This window comes from Puma concolor, chromosome A2 (genome assembly GCF_028749965.1).
Source record: "Puma concolor isolate L17-30 chromosome A2, mPumCon1.1.hap2, whole genome shotgun sequence".
Lineage (NCBI taxonomy): Eukaryota > Metazoa > Chordata > Mammalia > Carnivora > Felidae > Puma > Puma concolor.
Window position 1 is genome coordinate 8,008,371 of NC_141668.1, and position 20,095 is coordinate 8,028,465.

Consider the following 20,095-nt stretch of genomic DNA (forward strand, 5'->3'; position numbering starts at 1 on the left):
ATTCTTTCAACCGTGTCAAATTCGCTGTTTACTTTTAAACATCTTAGTTTACATCTGTAGAGTTTCCCAGTTTCTTCTTAAAGTCTGTCTTATTTCTATTTTGTTCCGCAGTATTTTTGTTTCTTTGATGTAACCATTTTTCACACTTAGGGGCACACTCTAAAGATCCTTTTCTTTGACATTCTTGGGGCTCTCATTCTGCTGTTCGTTCTATGTGCTGACTTGTTCTGGTGGGATCTCTCCTCTGCTTGGTAACTTTTTTTCAGCTCATTTTTAGTGGGGTCTTTGTATTAATTTCCCAGCTTGGGGAAATCCTCCCCCCCAAGGTGGTAATACAAACTCCAACCCCAAACACGCCGAAGGTAACAAATTCTCAGGACATACGTTCCCCACCCCCCTCACACCCAGAACTTATCTCAAACTACTTTCTAGTTGCCTCCGTGGGAGAGAAAGTCCGTTATTTTTCCAGTTCACCTTGTCACTAAAGATCTCCATGGAAACGGCAGCTCTCTCCCTCCTCGCCCAGGCACAAGGCTTTGTCTCCTTTTCTGTGTGGCCTCTGTCCTCCAGCGCACCCCTCCCCATATCATATCCTCCTGCTTCCACACAGAGGCTCATACTTTTTACCAAGCACACAGTTCTAGGTGTTTGGTTCCGGGGAACTTCTTAGGTTACCTCATTAGGACTGACTTCTGTCTCGTGGCAATATATTCATCTCCCAGTTATTAAATTAACAAAGGTCTTTAAAGAAACAATGAAGCCCAATGATAGCCAGACTGCAGGAAAATGGGAGCTTCTATCCATTGGGGGTCAGAGAGTACACAGGATTTTTTCTGGAATAAAATTTAGAAATATTCACAAGCCTTAAAGCACATTCCTTTTGATACAACAACTATATGCATTTATCATGGGGAAATTATCACAGAATTATAAAAATACTTAGCTAGCAAACTATCACAGCATTGCTCACAGTGGCAAAAACCTTGTAACAATCTATACGGCAAACGTAGGGAATTAGGCAAATACCCTGTTGGATTCATCTGAGGATACGGTACGCAGCTTTTAACAATGTCGAAGAACATAGAGTGGCTATAAAACCTGTGATGTATTGACCAAATTTCATCTAAGACACCAATCATAATACGTATCGTTACACTAAGAAAATGCTACCAGTTAAAACACAACATCCTTCGATGGAATTTTTAGGTTTACTTAAAGATTAGCCGTTTAGACTCAAACAGATTTATCCTAACACTCTTTGTAAGTAAAGAAAAGTTAAATGAATTGGTTAAGACACTCCTCGGAGGTTTTACTCAGTCTCACTCCGCTGAACCTTTAAGACCCTTGTCAAGGAGGGCTGTGTTTTCCACCTGTCACCGTGCTCCGTGAGCACCAAGGGCGTGAGTACTGCCCGTGAGCTTCCGGTCACAGAGAAACTAAGCATTTCCTGCTCATCTGCTCCCACCCATTTTGTAAGTTTAGGTCCTGAGCTTGCTTGTATTAAAAGGTTTTTTCAGGGCAAATTCTTCAAAAGGTCCTTAATGCTGACAGAACAGGGGACAGTCAAGTTTGCACAGGTGCAGGTAATGACCACTGTGTCGTGACTGACACCCGACCAACCACGGTCCTGTGCCCCCCACGGGATGAAGCACTTAAAAAACAAACAAACAACAGCAACAACAACAAAAAAACCCCACAACCTTAGAATCACTAACTGGTATATTCATAGAGCCATATGAAAATATGTTAAAAAGACACAAATAAGTAAAAAAGGAACCTAAAAGAATAGCATCTAATATGCTATTCTACGCATACTAAGCTTCATGCTATTGGGCATGAAGATGAAAGTTGATGTATCTGCTTGGCCTTTATTATTTTTTTTATTTATTTAAGTTATCTCTCCACCCAACATGGGGTTGAACTCACGATCCCAAGATCAAGAGTTCTATGCTCTTCCGACTGGGCCCGCCAGGTGCCCCTCTGGACTTCAACAGCTGTTACTTCTGAAGGTGGGGGAGGGGGTTAATAAAAACCTTTTAGGCACACAATTCTTTCTTCTTCACCAAGTACTCTTTCCAGAGGAAAGGCCGGAGCACAGGACACACTCTCCCCCCGCTACCAATCATTCCTCCCAGCCTCACCTCCTCAGAGAGGACTGGACACAATGCAAGGAACCCGGTCTCACAGAACAAACCAAAAGGCATGGTTTTAACAAAAGGAAACCTCTTAAAATCGTCTTCAAGTTTCTATCCAGACTTGAACTTCACATTCGTTCCCAAATTAGGATTACCCTTCCCATTACCCAGAGTCTGGCGTGGAAAGCATTAGTCAGTAGTGGCTAGAGACAGTAGTGGTTAGATTTCCTGCTTGCTAAAATTTGAGTTTTCTTCTAAGAACTTATACCTTAGGTAAGTAATGCAGAAAAACTTACAATAAAAAGCAAGAGTGCTACGGTTCACCCTTCCCCACCTTCAGTAGCAACCACTTTTTTTTTTTTTTTTTTACATTTATTCATTTTTGAGAGAAAGAGAGACAGAGCACAAGCAGGGGAGGGGCAGAGAGAGAGAGAGAGAGAGAATCCAAAGCAGGCTCCAGGCTCCAAGCTGTCAGCACAGAGCCCGACACGGGGCTCGAACTCAAGAGCTGTGAGATCATGACCTGAGCCAAAGTTGGACGCCCAACCGACTGAGCCACCCAGGCACCCCAATAGCAACCACTCTTTTATTTCTTTATTTTTTAAAGCAGGCTCCAGAGCCCAATGCAGGGCTTGAACTCATGACACTGAAATCAAGAGACAAACACTTAGCCAACTGAGCCACCCAGGCATCCCTTTAACTTTTTTTTTTTTTTTTAAGTAGCAACCACTCTTAATTTTTTTTCAATTTAAGAGGTGATTTGTCCAGGCGGATATGCACGTCTTCAAATCACATGCCTATACTGTTCTTTGACCAATCGACCTTTGCGTAAGTTACTGAATTCCTGCTGACAGAAAATACGGTTCACTGCAAACCCCTACCTCCAATCTGACTTCATCCCAACACTTACATCACTGTGGAGGCTGTTTTAGTCGACATGGAAACTTTAAGTTATACTTAAACCATGGTTCTGTGATTGGTACCAGTGTATCTAACCACAATTTCTGGCAAAAAGTAACTAAACTAGAATAAATATAAAACCAACTGTCTGAAGCCACCAGAGAACAACAAAAAGAAGTTTTATACTGAAGGGTAGCCTAGTCTCGGAAGGAGGGAATGGCACAATCCAATTTTGCTCATATAAAAAGAAACAAGAAAATGAGACCCACCCTCAAGAGAAGAGATAATCGAGAGACTAATCTGGAGAGAACCCAATGTTGGAATTAGGAGACAATGTACCTATATCTATACTCAAGGATATGAACGAAAACATGGTCATAATAAGTGAAAACTAACTGCGGTAAAAAATAGTAACTATGAAGAAAAATTCTAGAACTGAATATTATCTAGAATAACTTATTTATTGGACGGGCTTGACAACAGAATGAGGAGATAAGACTTACACAGAGAGACCATCAAAAATGATCAATTCTGAAGAAGAGAGAAAGAAAAAGAAAATAAACTGGTGAAAACCAAAAGGGAGAAGAAATTCTTGAAAGCCAACTGGGAAAAGTTACTTGTAACATACCAAACAAGAATTAAAATTACCACTAAGTTTTCATTAACAAATACAAAGGCCAGAAGACAGAGTAGTAACATCTTCAACCAAAAATTCTTTTTCCAGTGAAAATATTCTCCAAAAATAAAACTAAGGGACTTCACATAGTACAGACTTGCATTTCAGGCGGAAGGGAATTGATACTAGATGGAACCTTAGATCTTCAGAAAGAAATGAAAACCATTAGAAACAGTAAATATAAGTATCAAGATTATTATAAAGTAAATATAAAGTATAAAAGATTACTTTTCTTAATTCTTTAAAATACAGAGGATGGTTTAAACCAAAAACTTATAATACTGTCTGTGGGTTTAAAGCATATGTAGATGTATCATACAACAGGCTAGTGGGATAGTAAATGGAACTGTACAGTTGAAAGTTTCTACATTCTCCGTGAGGTCACATGATATGAAATCTAAGTACAGTTCACTCTCGAACAATGTGGGGGTTAAGGGTGCTGACCCTCCACGCGGTACAAAATCCACATATAACTTTTGACTCCCCCCCAAACTGGACTATTATTAGTCTACTGTTCACCAGAAGCCTTACCGACAACATAAACAGTTAATTAGCACACATTCTGTATGTTACATGTATTATATGCTGTGTTCTTACAATTCGTAAGGTAGAGAAAAGAAAATCATAAAGAGAAAATACATTTAAATACTGTACTTATTGAAAAAAATCTGGCGCTAAGTTGACCCACACAGTGCAAACTCCAGGGTCAACTCTAGGCAAAAAGGAAAAAGAAAAAAAGAACACTGTAATCCTTAGAATAAGAACACACACAACCTCAGATGAACACCTAAAAGGCCAACAGATACGTTAAAATGCAATTGTAAACAATTCCAAATAATGCAAAAGAAGAGAGGAGAGTAGGAACAAAGAAATGTTTTAAAGAACAGAAAAAAAAAATGTAGATCTAAAAATCAACCTATTAATACTTGCAATAAATGTTAACAGATAGACTAAAACCTACAATCCAAAGACAAGGAAGACCGGAAGGGACAAATACGGGGAGGACAGTCTATGCTATTACAGATGACACAACAGAAGTGCAAAGACACAGATAGGTTGAAAGTGAACAGATGGGGAAAGATAATCACGCAAACTAAGCCGAAGAAGGCTAAAGAGACTGTAACAGTACTGGACAAAACAGACCTGAAGGAAGTAATACCGGAGATCAGAGAGACATTTTGTACTAATTAGAGGGTCAATTTATTAAAAAGACCATCATGAATGTATATTCTTCTAACAGAGCTTCAAAATACACCAAACCAAATGTGGCGCAATCCTCCCGCCAAGGCAGATTTCCAGCTTCTAACGGGACATTACTGAGCAGGGGCTTGGGGAGAGAAGTGCACCCTCACCTCCCACAAGCCGACGCGATCCTGCTCCAGCACAACACCGTCTACACCTAATGAATCCATATCCTTTTCTTTTTTTTTTTTTTTAAAGTTTTTATTTTGAGAGAGAGAGCGAGCGAGCGCGCGCAAACAAGAGAGGGGCAGAGAGGGAGGGAGACAAGAGGATCTGAATTGGGCGCTGGGCTGACAGCAGAGACCGATGCAGGGGTCAAACTCATGAACCGTGAGATCATGACCTGAGCCGAAACCGAGTCGGATGCTTAACTGACTGAGCCACCCAGGCGCCCCTCCATATCCTTTTCAACAGTCCACAGTATGCTCATCAAATAGGCTATATTCTGGGCCATTAAAATGGCCCTTTCTACATTTTTAAAGACTGAAATCATACAGAGTGTTCTCTGACCAAAATGGAATTATATTAGAAATCAGGAACAATGAGCTACCCTGGAAAACCTCAACCATTTCTAACTAAACAACATTTCTATATGATGTAAGAGTCAAAAAAGAAATAACAAGGAAAATTGTAAGATGTTTTGAACTAAATCATAATGAAAACAAAACACACCAAAATTGGTGGAATAAAGGTAAAAATTCCTTTGAGAAATGTATACCTTCAAATACTTCTGTAAAAAAAGGTAGGAGGGCAGTATTACTAGGATGGCAATAGTCCGCACACTGATATACACGTCCAGTGCAACCCCAATCAGCATCCCAGCTGGTTTCTTTGTAGGAAGCGACAAGCGCCTTCTGATACTCATATGGAATTGCAAGGAACCCAAAACAGTCTTGAAAAAACAAAGTTGGAGTACTCATACTTCAAATATTTAAACAGTTCCTACACTGCACAAATCAAGACAGAGAGGTACTGGCAAAGGACAGACATATAGATCAGTGGAACAGAAGTGAGAATCCAGAAATAAACCCAGGTGTCTGTGGACAACTGGTTTTCAACAAAAATGCCAAGACCATTCAAGGGGGGAAAATGAAAATGGCCTTTCAACAACTGGTGCTGGGACAATTCAGACAGCCACAGGCAAACGAATGAATTTTCAACCCTTACTCCTCACACCATACAAACTCAAAATGGGTCAAAGACCTAAATGTCTACCCTAAAACTATAAACCACTTAGCAGAAAACAGAACGCTCAATCATGATCTTTGATGTGGCAAGGGATTCTTAAATGTAACAACAAAAAGTAACCAATGAAAAAAATGAATGAATTGGACTTCAACATTTTTAAAACTTTTATATCAAAGAACAATCAAGATAATGAAAAGTCAACCCACAGAATAGGAGAAAATATTTACAAATCTGATAAAGTATTTGTGTGTAGTATTAAAAAACTTTAAAACTCAGTCAAAAGACAACCGAGTTAAAAAATGGGCAAAGAGAGGTGCCTGGGTGGCTCAGTTGGTTGTGTCCGACTCTTGATTTTGGCTCAGGTCATGATCCCAGGGTCGTGGGAATGAGGTCCACGAGGGGCTCTGGGCTGAGTGTGGAGACTACTTAACACTCTCTCTCTTTTTCTCTTTCTCCCTCTGCCCCTCATCCTTTCACAAGGGTGCGCTCTCTCTCATTAAAAAAAAAAAAAGGCAAAGGATGTTAACTGACGTTTCTCTAAGCAAGGTAGACACATCATTAGTCATCAGGGAAACGTAAATCAAAACCACAATGAGTAAACTTCATGTCCATCAGGATGATGGCTAGAATAAAAAAAAATAATAGTACCAAGTGTTGGTCAGGATGTGAAGAAACTGGAAGGCTCACACACAGCTGGTGGGAAAGTAGAATGATATGGCCACTTTGGAAAATAGTTATGCAAACAGTTAACCATACAGCTACCATTTGACCCCCAAATTCCACTTTGGTTATCTACCCAAGAGCATGAAAATGTACGTCTATATAAAAACCTGTTCACGGATGTTTAGAGCAGCACTATTCATAACAGCAAAGAGGCAGAAATAACCCAAATGTCCATCAATTGATGGCTGGATACACAAAATGTGATAAACCCAGTCAGTGGGTTATTATATGGGGCCATAAAAATGAACAAAATATTGATATATGCTACAATATGGATGAAGTTTGAAAACATTATGGTAAATGGAAGATGCTAGTCACAGAAGGCATATATTATTAGTCTACTCAGGCTGCTAAAACAATGCCATAGACTGGGTGGCTTAAACAACAGATATTTATTTTCTCACTGTTCTGGAGGCTAGAAGTCCAAGATCAAGGTGCCATCAGGGTTGGCTCCTGGTGAGAGCTCTCTTCCGGCTTGCAGACGGCTGCCCCATCCCTGTATGCTCACATGGCCTTTCCTCTGTTCCTACTTGGGGTTGGGGAGGAGACCGCATTCTCTGGGGTCTCTTCCTCTTGAGGACATCACCCCTACAGGCTTAGGGCCCCACCATATGATCTCATTAACCTTAATTATTCCCCCAAAGGCCCAAACTTCAAATACTATAAAACTGAGGGCTACGGCTTCACCATATGAATTTGGGGAGCACACAATCCTGCCCATAAAACCACATACTATATGATCACATCTATCTGAAATGTTCAGAATAGACAAATCTATGGAGACAGATTTAGAGACAGAAAGATTAGTGGAGGTGAAGAGAGTAAAGGGATGGTAGCTAAAGGGTACAGGGTTTTTGAGGTAATGACAATGGTTCAAAAATTTTCTGTAGTGATGGTTGAGCACATCTGAATATATTAAAAATCACTGAAAAACTAATTAAACGGATGAATTCTAAGGCTTATGAATGGCATCTCAATAAAATCATTATTAAAAAATTCAATACAATCCCAATTTTAATTCCAGCAGTTTTTAGAGAAGAAATTGACAAGCTAAATATGGACCTAACAATAAGTGGGGGGGGGGGGGGGGGGGGACAAAGTTGGGAAGACTTATACTACCTGACTTCTAAGAGTTTTCATAATGCGACAGTAATCAAAAACAAAAATGCAAACAGCAATTAATATCCTACATGAACACAGATGCAAAAATATTTCACAAAACAAATCAATAATGTATCATTCCTTTAGGATGGATATAGAGATCAATGAAACAATATTCTAGAAATAGAACCATACCTATATTATCATTTAATTTTAACAAAGGCATCAAAGCAATCTATGGGGACAAGTCTTTACAACAAACAATGCAGAAATAAAAATGGATGTCCATACAGTGGAAAAACTAACCTCAAGCCTACCTCACACCATATACAAAAGTTATATGGATGGATCAGAGGCCTATATGTAAAAGCCCAAACCATGAATTTTTGAGAAAAACACATTATCTTTATCGTCTAGGGGAAAGGATTCTTAAAGGTCACAGAAGGCAGGAACTGTAAAAGAAAATTAAATTAGGTTTCCTCAAAATAAAATAGACCTAGTCATCCAAAGACACCATTCAGAAAAGGAGTAGCAAGCATTGGACTGGGAGAAAATATTAGCAAAACCTATGCGACCAAACACTGGTGCCCTAAATACATAGAGAACTCCTACGACTCAATAATAAAAGACTTGGACATTGTACGGGGGAAAAGGATGTTAAATTACGTTCATCTTCCTTAACTGTGCCTCTGTGAAGGACAGCTTAGGGCTTTGCACGTGGGTAATTTCAAGTTGGATTTTACCCATCGTATCCATGGTCTTAATTCTTGCAACAATCACAATGGCTCCCTGGTCTTCTAGCTCTGATACACACTGGCTGCTCTCTAGACCAATCGGACAATACTAATCCTGGAACTTTACCCTGCTCCCTTAAATCTAATCCATGGGTTCGTGGAGATCTCATAATTCTCTGCGCACAGAAATTTCATAATTTTTCCCCTAGTATCAATCTTCTCATTATTTTGGGCACTAGAGATTTAGCATCTTCAATTCTGAGAAATGATTTTATATTCTCTTTACAGAAAGATACCATAAGTTTAAAAAAAATCTCCTCTGCTTTTCTCCAGAATTCCTAACGGTCAGATATTAGGCCTCCTGGGTTAGTTCTCAGGCACCAAAGCTTTGTGCCCTTTCACTCTTCACTTTCGCCTATTCTCCTAGCTCTGTTACTTTCCTTAAAATCAGAGTTCTCATTTGAAATAAGGGTTCTTTTTTCATAGCATCCCGTTCCTACTCTACTACTGTAGTAAGAATCTCTTATATCTGATGATGCTGACTTTCAAAACATTTTCTTCTGTTGCCGGTATTAACAGTTTCTCCTATCCCTTTTCATTCTATGGTTGTTTATTCTGTTCTTTCAAAACACAGCTATTCATGCTTATACTCATAACGATAAGGAACTGCAATGCCAGCTGGAAACACCACTGGCCTGAGAGAGACTGGAGGGCCACAGCACGTGAGGCGGCCACTTCGCTGCTGCTGCCGCCTCGCATGGCGATAAATGGATGTGCCCTTCAGGGCCGTTCATTCTTCCTGAGAGCTATTCAGTCTCCAGCATCACCACCAGTGTTTTGCAATGGAATTGGGGACCAATCATTCTAAATGCTAACTTTCTGTCATAGCCAGTGCTCATAGTTCCTACTTATGCCAACGTCCAAGCCTCCTGCCCTGAATTTCTGACACAGTCTCCTTCAATGTGTTCGAAGTACACACAAGAGTTCTGCCTGGGACACAAGATATGCTCTTGGCCGCCAAATGATCTGTACTTGGGAGTAGAGGGGATGATGGGCTGTTAATTTTACAGATTTTGAATCTATTCATCATCTCCCAGGCACTGCCCCATCTCACACTACCTTCTGCCAAACTGGAGGCTTCAGATCCCGAGCCTCTCCAGTCCTGCAGGAACAGTGGCTTTCCTGCTGCAGCACCTCTCACCACCCTCTAAACCAGGGCTTCCTATATTCTGGTAATCAGTTACCCCGCCTCCATATGCCTTCCATCTTCCCCCCCAAAAAAAAAAAAAAAAATTTTTTTTTCAAGTTTTTATTTTCATTCCAGTTAGTTAACATACAGTATAATATTAGTTTCAGGTGTAGAACTTAGTGATTCATCGCTCACATACAACACCCAGTGCTCATTATTAACAAGTGCCGCCTTTCTATTCCAGAACACCTACGGTGTTTATTCTCTTCCATTCTTCGTCTTCACTGATCTTAAAATTCTTTTACTACCGTTCTAGTGATGTCGCAAAGGGGAAAGTCAAAACGTAATTTTCATCTTTAACCAGAAGCCCAGAAATTGGCGCTTTTGTTTTCTGTTTCTATTGCCACTACCCCAGTTCAGAACTTACACGACACCCGTGTGGAATACTACTACTCAGACCAAGTTGGTCTCTGGTTTCCTTTGACTTCTTCCTGTTTTAATCCCATTTGGTTTTGAGATTAATCCTATTTCTAGATTAATCCTCCTAAAAGCTGTTTACATCAAGTCATTCATTCTCAAGTCACATATCCAATCTCTATGAACCTACACTTTCAAAACAAAACAAAAACAAGGAAACAAGTGCAAACTCACTTACCTGGTTTTCAAGGTTCACCAAAATGGGGCACCATCCTTTATCCAAGCAATTAAATCAACCAGTTCGTCTGGTTATTTTTGTGCCATTCAAGCTGGCCGACGCCGTGTCCAATGCCACGTTCGCTAGCAGTGCTACTCCCACTTTCTCATTCATCCTTCTCTCTCCAGCCAAATTCACCAAGATTCTCATTCGTTGTTTTCTGCGCATCCATAGCCATTCTTTGAAGTCCATCTCAATAGCCCTGGTTCATGAACATTTCTAACCTTGCCAGGGTCAAATTCTTTCTCCCTCCTCCAGTATCATCCTGTGCAATATTTCCTGTCTGCACTACCACCAAAATATCCCATCATAAATATTCCATCACACACACCCCCCACATGCACCTACACATCCACCATTTCATTAGGCATTTGACATAACTTATAAGAATACCTGAAAACAGATGGGTGGGGGATGGGCTAGATGGATGATGGTATTAAGGAGGGCACTCGTGATGAGCACTGTGTGTTGTATCTAAGTGATGAATCACTGAATTCTACTCCTGAAATCAATGCTTCACTGTATATTAACTAATTTGAACCTAAAACAACAACAACAACAAAACCCCTGCAACATAACAGTACAAAACAGGCCAGAATAAACATCTACAAGAACAGGAAAATAAAACAGGATACAAAAATTATAATGTCTATGCCAGAATCCTAAAATCTACCTAAACAAATATGAATTACAAAAAAAAAAAAAATACATTACACATTTGGAGGGCTATCTGCCAGAAGTAATTTTGATTTCAGAGTATTTATCTCCAGCATTTCTTTTTTTTTTTTTAATTTTTTTTTTTTTCAACGTTTTTTTATTTTTGGGACAGAGAGAGACAGAGCATGAACGGGGGAGGGGCAGAGAGAGAGGGAGACACAGAATCGGAAACAGGCTCCAGGCTCTGAGCCATCAGCCCAGAGCCCAACGCGGGGCTCGAACTCACGGACCACGAGATCGTGACCTGGCTGAAGTCGGACGCTTAACCGACTGCGCCACCCAGGCGCCCCTCTCCAGCATTTCTAATAGCATTCGAGTAACTGTTGAGTCAATTCCTAATTCTGACTAAAGTGCAAATATTATCAAAGTAATCAAGGAAAATAAATTTTAACAAAGATGCTTGTTTCCAGATGACACAACGACAATCACAAGAGGTGAGCTACAAGCTAAGCCTGGTATGAGGTCAAGAGACCATCTCTGTTCACTCACAGGGATGTTTCAGAGCAAATTCTCTGTAAGGATCAACCACCAGGGTACCATGTGCATAAAAACCAAACCCTACAGATTACTTGTTTACTTGCAATTGAGAATTTGTGTTAAAGGTTATTTTTAAGTTAATATAAACATCCATTTTCTCCGCACAAGTATGTGTGTGCACGTGCGTGTGCAGGTATCACACAGAGAGATGTGAACGAGACAGAGCCCAAACTGTAGGGACCGCTGGTATGGCCAAGACTCCGATGGAAGACGGAAGGAAAGGAAGTACTGCTCACTGTGTGCCTTTTTGGCCTGCTAAATTTTACAACAGGATTATTGATCTGAAAAACAAAAATTCCATTTTAAAAAGCCCCCAAATAGACCTACTCTTGGGTTCACGTAGTTTTTCCTACAGGTAGTTGTAAAGTGAGTGGCTGTGTCCGACCGTGGAAGAGTTCAGCCGAAAGCCCAGCTATTCGTCATGAAAAATGCTGGTCCAGGGAACCCCTACTTGCTGTTTTTGCGAAGAGGAAACAGACATGAAGCTTATATGGGAGATAATAACAGGTGTATGCTTTTGAGGGAGTAGTGAACCACCTCTCACAAAAAAATGACACCAATCGTGCTTTGAATCCAGGCCGAGTCCTCAGAAAGGCAAGAAATCAGAGCCGACCCATCTGGACAGACTTTACACAGCTTTGACAACACACGAGCTTCAGTTTGTATTTTTTTACTCTTAGCTTTCAATCAACTGCACTATGTGGGGAAATGTTATCGGAAAAGGAAAAAGATTCTTAGTGTGTATCAGAAGCTGCTAGAGAGAAATCATCTATCCAGGGGAACTAGTCCTTCCTTGAATCAGCCTCGAGTCAGATGTGAGGACAGGCATCCCCAGATTATTTCGAGTACATTATGTGAAAGGGAGAATAATCCACGTCTAAAGAAAGACTCTGAAACGGATGCATTCCTGAATTACTGAGTGTGGTTTTTCTGTGCTGTGGGGAAACCGCAGCCCTCCGGCTTCCAGATGCTTTCTCTCCGCACGAAGTGAGGCTCCTTCTACTACTCTGCTTACAGAGACCACACTTACCACCCGCCGTTCCAACACATGCAGAACTGCGTGTTAATAAATCATTTACTTTAGACGAAGAGTAGAAAAACAAAACAGGACTAATGTTTACAAGAAAATGGGTCACATCTAAAATTATTTTTAAAGCAAAAATAATTAAAATAGAATTTGAGGATTAAATATAGGAATTAAGAGGAAACCATCCAGAGGTAAAAATAAACTAGAAGCCTAAAAAGTAATAAAACAGAATTGAAGCTTCATTCAATAGTCAATGGGTTAGTTGTTTGACGCTAAGGCAGCCAGAGTCTAACAAACCCACATATTTGCCTTTTAAAACTTTGGAGAGTCTTTTCAAAAAGCTCCCTGGGGTTTCTTTGGCAACACAGCCAGCGGCACAAAGCGGAAGGGGATCCAAGCAGACACGGGGCCTCTCGCTCAGAGGTCTGTCCAAGCCTCGCGGCCACGGCAGGCTGGAAAGGGGTCGGTGGGGTGGCGGCTCGCATTAAGGAGCCAAGCCTGGTTCTGCCTCCAAAATGGGCCAAGTCACTCTCTGTCACCCCACAACCGTTCAACCATTTCCGAGGTATACTTCTGCGTGACTGGTGGGGACAAGTCACGGAAAGGGGTCACATCAGATACAAAGGGGTCTAGGGCCAAGTCACACACGCTCACATTTCTGTAGATGTTTGCAGAGCACCTTCCCTGCAGCGGGGGCCGCAAGCGACGGCTCGGTTCATCTCCCGCTGACACATCCCGCCGGAAGACAGGGGGGTTACTGCCAGCGCTTAAGGGAGAGGAGGGGGACTCCGGTGACCGTCACCCCCAGCACCACGCCTCTGACTTAAACACATCTGGGGAATCGCTCCGCGACTGAGTTACCACCAAACGCAAACCATTTTCATCTTCTAATGGAAAAGTCAATTCAATTAAAGAAGCAAACCTAAACAGAACTATTTCCTACCACCGCTTCTTACCCAACGGGAACTTACAGTGGAATCTTGAACAGCTAGCTTGTATTATAATCATCTGGAAAGGCTACACTGAAAGTTGCATTAAAAATTCTATCTATCTTCACATGTCAACAAACGTGCCGGGACAACTGGCAGGAGCAGCAAATCCACCTCCCACTTGGCACAGCTGGTCTGTAAAGTTAGGAAAGAATCGAGCCGTCGCTGGGCCACTGTCGGTACGGTTCTGAAAAGGATGTCCCGTATAAAGCAAATGCACATCCACAGCCTATCTCAAAAGCCAAGTCTGCCTGCAACTGATAGTGATTAACTATAAAATTTGTTTGACAATGCTCAAAGCAGTCTAAATACGTACACCAGGATTCACATTTAGAAGGAAAAGAACCTGAACATAGCACATTTGTACAACTAATAACAAAATATCACTTCTAGAGGCAATGATGCAATATCATTTCTTGGGTTCTCCCTCAAAGACAAATATAGTTTCTCAATCCTAAAAATTATTATTTTTTTTGAGACAGAGCTAGTGAGTGAATACAGGGGAGGGGAGAGAGGGAGAGAGGGAGAGAGGCAGAGAGGGAGAGAGGGAGAGAAAACGATAACCTTAAGCGGGCTCCACGCCTACCATGGAGCCAGAGGAGGGGTTCAATCCCACAACCGTGAGATCATGACCACAGCCAAAATCAAGAGTCAGATGCTTCACCAACTAAACCACCCACGCAACCCCTACAAACTATTTTAAAAGTATTAGGTCAGTGGTGAAAGGCAGAGTTTTGCAAGTAAGTGTAACTAGGACTTATATTTGCATAATGAAAACAAATAACTAATAAATGGTATTTTAATATGCATGTTCTACACTGAAAATCTAGAAAGCACAGAAGATCATTTAAAAATGTACCATCTAGGGACGCCCGGGTGGCTCAGTCAGTTGAGTGTCTGACTCTTGATTTCAGCTCAGGTCACGATCCCAGGGTTGTGGGATCGAGCCCCGCGGAGTGTGAGGCCTGTGTGAGATTCCCTCTCTCCCTCTGCCCCTCTGCCCAGCTCACGTGTGTGCTCTCTCACTCTTTCCAGAGTAAATTAAAAAAAAGAAATTAGCATCTATTAAAAAAAAAAATACCAGTGATAAGCCCCATACCTCTGGAGAGCTACCTTCAATACGGGGCGATGTGGTTTTTCACAAGCAGAGAGGATGCACTGAGGGTTCACAGAACACGTACCACTTTGCATCCGGCTTCTCCCTTGTTACAGACATTATTACATGTCCAAGAATATCCTGCAGTGTATCTCTATTGGCTGTTTATAACCTTTAAATACCATTTCATCTTTAGTGATGAAGACTGAGGTTGGTTTCCACGGTTTCCTATTACTAAAATATTCTGAATAGCCTTGTACATACAATTTGAATACCACGACTTCCTTAGAACAGAGTTAAAAGTTAAAAAGCCAAAACACTGTCTTTATATTTCTAAATGTCTCCCCAGAAAGATCACAGCAAACTAACGTTTCCATCTGACGACAGGAACTTCACCTCCCTCTGTAGTCTGCCAAACACTGGTTACAATCACTTCTTTTAAAACGGTTTTCAGTTTTGGTGTAAAAAATTTAATTCTTCATTTCTGTAACAATTATAAGTTGTAACATTTTCTCATACGCCTACAGACCATTTGCATTTCTTCTATGAATCAGTTATGTCCTTTAGAACCTCACTCTAAAAGTCTGGATAAATACATAGGAGAACGGTAGCTACATTTGGAAAAACTGTAAAATACCTTTATGTTTAGGTTTATCTGATGTTAGCCACATTCATTAGGTGAGCCAAACATATCCATGTGAGACTATTAAAAAAAAAAAAAAGGTACAAGACGAAAACATCCAAATGCATTCGTTGGGCTGGATGGTTATTTCAAAGAAGACACGGGTCATCATGAATCTGTTGTGAAAGAATTTGTTATTCTTTCGGTTTGATCAGCTTTTCTAGGAGATTCTGAGTTTTCTCTAAAGGTAAGAGGGAATCTGGCAGCAGGTAGGCTGAGCTACTGGAATATTCCCCACGGTTCCTAGGAAGAGCTGGCCAGGGCCAGAGCATGTCAGCCTGATGAGTGACAGCAGCAGCTGGGACATGACCACGCAGCTGGCAGGCACCGGCCGCGGTAGGACCAGCACGTCCTGGCACGTTGTGCCTGCGAAGCATGCGCGGCCGAGGGCTCAGTAACTCTGGGTGCAAAAGTGCCCCCAGGCCCAGGGACCGTGAACTGTGTCACAGAACATCAGGACGGAGAGTAAATATGAATCCTGACTATGTCTGTTATCACTGTGAGGTGAACGACCAAGACTTGGAAATAGGAACAGGATCCTGAGTGTACTGCTGGGGAAAAAGAAGACTTCGAAAAACAAACAAAAAACGAGGCTAATAAAACAGGATAAACTAATACAGCTCACAGCACCACAGGGAAAAATCCAAACTCCAGCGTTGAGAACTTTTGTAGGCATAAGGAAACAATGAAAGACACCAACGCGGAGGTTTCTCTGGATCCCAGGGGAAGGCAAAACATGGTCTGCGGTGTATACTGACCAAGGGAAAAAAGGCCTGTGACCTGGAAAGGAGGGCAGGCAGATCTGGCGCCCAGCGAAACCAGAAACTTCTACCACACTCGACCAGATGGGCCGCTCTCAGTTACGCCACAAGGACCCTCCATCATCCTGCATTCTCACCATAAACGTTTGCTCCACTCATCAAGACCCACGCTTGCTCTGAGCGAAGCATGACACCTGAAGTGTCAATAAACCGACTAAGAAATTACATTACCTATCTCAATTTTTCAAAAAGAAAGAAGTCTACTATTATTTACCCACCTATTACATACCCACCAGCACAGAACGCACGCCTGTATTTTACTGGGAAAAAAAAAGTTGCTGTACTGACTTTTTAAAAAAACTTGACTTAAAAAACAAAACAAAACATGTATTTTCAAGGTTTGTTTCTTTTTGAGAGAGACAAGAGTGTGAGTGGGGGATGGGCGGAGAGAGGGCGACACAGAATGGGAAGCAGGCTCCAGACTCTGAGCTGTCAGCACAGAGCCCTATGCGGGGCTCGAACCCATGAACTGCGAGATCATGATCTGAACTGCAGTTGGACACCCAACCGACTGAGCCACCCAGGCGCCCCAACAGTTGACTCTTGAACAAGAGGGTTGAAATGAACGGGTTTGCTTAAATGTGATTTGTTTTCGCTACATACAGTAGCGTAAATGTATTTTCTCTTATGATTTTCTTAGTATTTTCTTTTCTCTAGCTTATTGTGAGAACACAGCAAACAATACATATGACATAAATGTGTGTTAATCGACTGTTTATGTTCTTAGTTGGGTTTCCACAGTTGAAAGTACTTGGCTATTAAATTTTGGGGGGGGTCAAGCTATATGCGGCTTTTTCACTGCACAGGAGGTCAATGCCCCTAACTCCTGTGCTGTTCCAGGGTCGGCTGTATAGTACGTAAGACATCAAGGAAAGTTAGAAGCGGGGAGACAAAGACTGGACAGACAGACATGCCGGAAGGAGCAAGGGCTTGAGGCTCAAACTGCAGAAGAAAAATGAAGCCCGTGAGAGTAGCGGCTGGAAACAAAGGTGAGTGAACTAGATCTTTCTGACTGCAGATGCTCTGGGACTGTTTTCTTTCCAAAAACACCTTTCTCTTTCCTTTGCCATTTTGAGTTAAAAAGTCAAGAAAAATGTTTACACTGTATAATAAGGCTCTAAGAATATTTGTTTCACATTCAAAAGCAGGGTATTTTCTCTAGAAAGCAAGTCACATATGTTTCTCCAGAATAAACAAAGGGTAAAAATTGAGCCGTTAGCCCCCAGCCAGAGTTAGGAAGGAAAAGGATCCCTCTTTTCTCTCAACCAGCTTTTCCTCTCGCCTGATTCTAACCCATTCTCTGTCAGCAACTATCGCCAAGGATGCTCTGACCTTGCAGAGTGAACACTGGGTGCACAGTCTGCTCCCTCCTCCCAGGACCAAAAGCACCCGCTAACCTGAAACACAACCTGACAACCGCCAAGTGTCAGATGTCACTGTAAACCAGCCCGGAGGAGATTATTTTAAAAGGCGAGTCAGCGGGGCGCCTGGGTGGCGCAGTCGGTTAAGCGTCCGACTTCAGCCAGGTCACGATCTCGCGGTCTGTGAGTTTGAGCCCCACGTCGGGCTCTGGGCTGATGGCTCGGAGCCTGGAGCCTGTTTCTGATTCTGTGTCTCCCTCTCTCTCTGCCCCTCCCCGTTCATGCTCTGTCTCTCTCTGTCCCAAAAATAAATAAAAACGTTGAAAAAAAAATTCTAAAAAAAAAAATAAATAAAATAAAAAAATAAAAGGCGAGTCAGCAAGTGGTTAACACGGAGACCGAACACACACCCGAAGAGAAAACTTTACAAGAATCTGCAGTGACCCGTAAATGGAGGCGGGGCTAGCGCTGCCGTGGTGTCTCCAACAGCACCCGGTCTTAGGGGACCCTCAACGCAAGTGACCACATGCTCCGGAAAGGCGTGCGCGACGCCCCAAAGTTCTAGTTGTGACAATAACACCACCAATACTGCAAATACTTTGAGCAACAGGATTCACTCAGATACAGAATCTGAAGGTAGTTAGCAGATAAAGGCAGGTTTCTAGGGTCAGGCTACTGCGCATTTTAGTACCGCCATCATTTACTGTGGCTGCCGTATCAAGCAAGTTACATGAGCCTTTGGGGAAGTGGTTTCCGACACCAACAGAGGAGGGTCACTCCCACCAGCCCTCGGGGGCAATGCAGGCCTTGAGGAAGACGAAGATGCTTCCTGGCCCAAGGCCTGACACATAAGACTCCAACTGTAGCCATTATTTCATAAATACCTGAAGAATTAAAGTAAGATATTTTAGACTCAGTCGGCCTCTCCACTCGTAATAAATGCATAAAGCTGTTATGCTGTCAAACGCAACTGGGAGGAAAAGAATACCCAATTGAAGGGCAGCATTTCCGAAAAAATTTAAAAACCGCAGAACTACACATTCTAATTATTTACAGAATAAAAGAAGCCAGTAACTGCTGTCTCCACATTCTCAGAGTTCTGAGAGCATGGCATGGTCCTGGACAGAGGACCAATCTGATTTAGCCAAAAATCACATGTGAAGAAATTCCCCAGAGACAAATCAGCAATTAGACGTCTTTGGTCTCCACACCGGGGCTCCCTGGGCTTTCCGCACACCAGAAACCCAGCCAAGTGCCTTGTCTCGCCACTGAAATCACCACCTTCAGCCGTATTACTTACAAGATTAAACAAAAACAAAAAAGATCATAAAGGTCATACACCTAGGTAAGCCACAACCCTCGAGTGGAGGAGCCTCCTCTCTTCTGTCAAAGATCCTATCCTCCTTAAAGGCTTTCTCTATGTCCTGTGACCCAGCAATCCACTCCCAGCTTTCCACCCAAGATAACAATATTCACAACAGCATAGTTCAGTAAGAGCCAAAGGGTGGAATCAACCCAGGCGGCCCATCACTGACGAACGGATGAACAAAACGCGGTATGTGTCCCTGCGATCCAGCCGTCAGGAGGAGGATGTGCGGACACGTGACACAAGGCTGAAGCCACAAACACTGTGCTAAGTGAAAAAAGCCGGTCTCAAAAAGCTAAACATTGCGTGATTCCACGTTTCTAAAATGTCCAGAACAGGCAAATGCACAGACAGAAAGTTGATTAGTGGTTGCCGGGGACCGAGGGGAGCGAGAATGACAGTGACTGCTCGTGGGTACGGATCTTCTCTTGGCGGTGATGGAAATGTCCTAAACTGAGACCATGTTGGTGGCTGCACGGCCCTGGGAATATACTAAAAACCACTTAAAGAAGGGTGAATTTTACAGTATGGGAGTTGTATCTCAATTAAGTTGGTTTTTTAACAACGTAAATGTACACGCACATAGGAATATGCACACAACTATAATAACTTTTAAGTTAATTTTGAGTTAGACATGAAGCTTCATGCCTATTTAAAGTAATGCTAATTTGGGGGGACGATCCTAAAATGTTAGCATAGCTGAGGGTACACTGGAATATCACATAGCCAAGTTTGACAACTATTGATACATACTAAAAATCTAAGATTAAATCTCCACTGAACTAGCAACTTTAAACTACCAGAACCAGCAAAGCGGTAGCAATCTGCTGTCTAGGGAGTTAGCTTAAATTTCAATTTCTTCTATTTGAATGGAATCAAGAAACTTACAAGTTAAAAAGTGTATCGTCAGGTACATA

General features: G+C 42.0%; 1 protein-coding gene across 2 annotated transcripts in view; it reads right to left on the reverse strand.

The window, feature by feature from the left end:
• Positions 1 to 20,095, reverse strand: part of CUL1 (cullin 1) — a 105,024-nt gene that overhangs the window by 47,495 nt on the left and 37,434 nt on the right. The gene's annotated exons all lie outside the window — the stretch shown is intronic.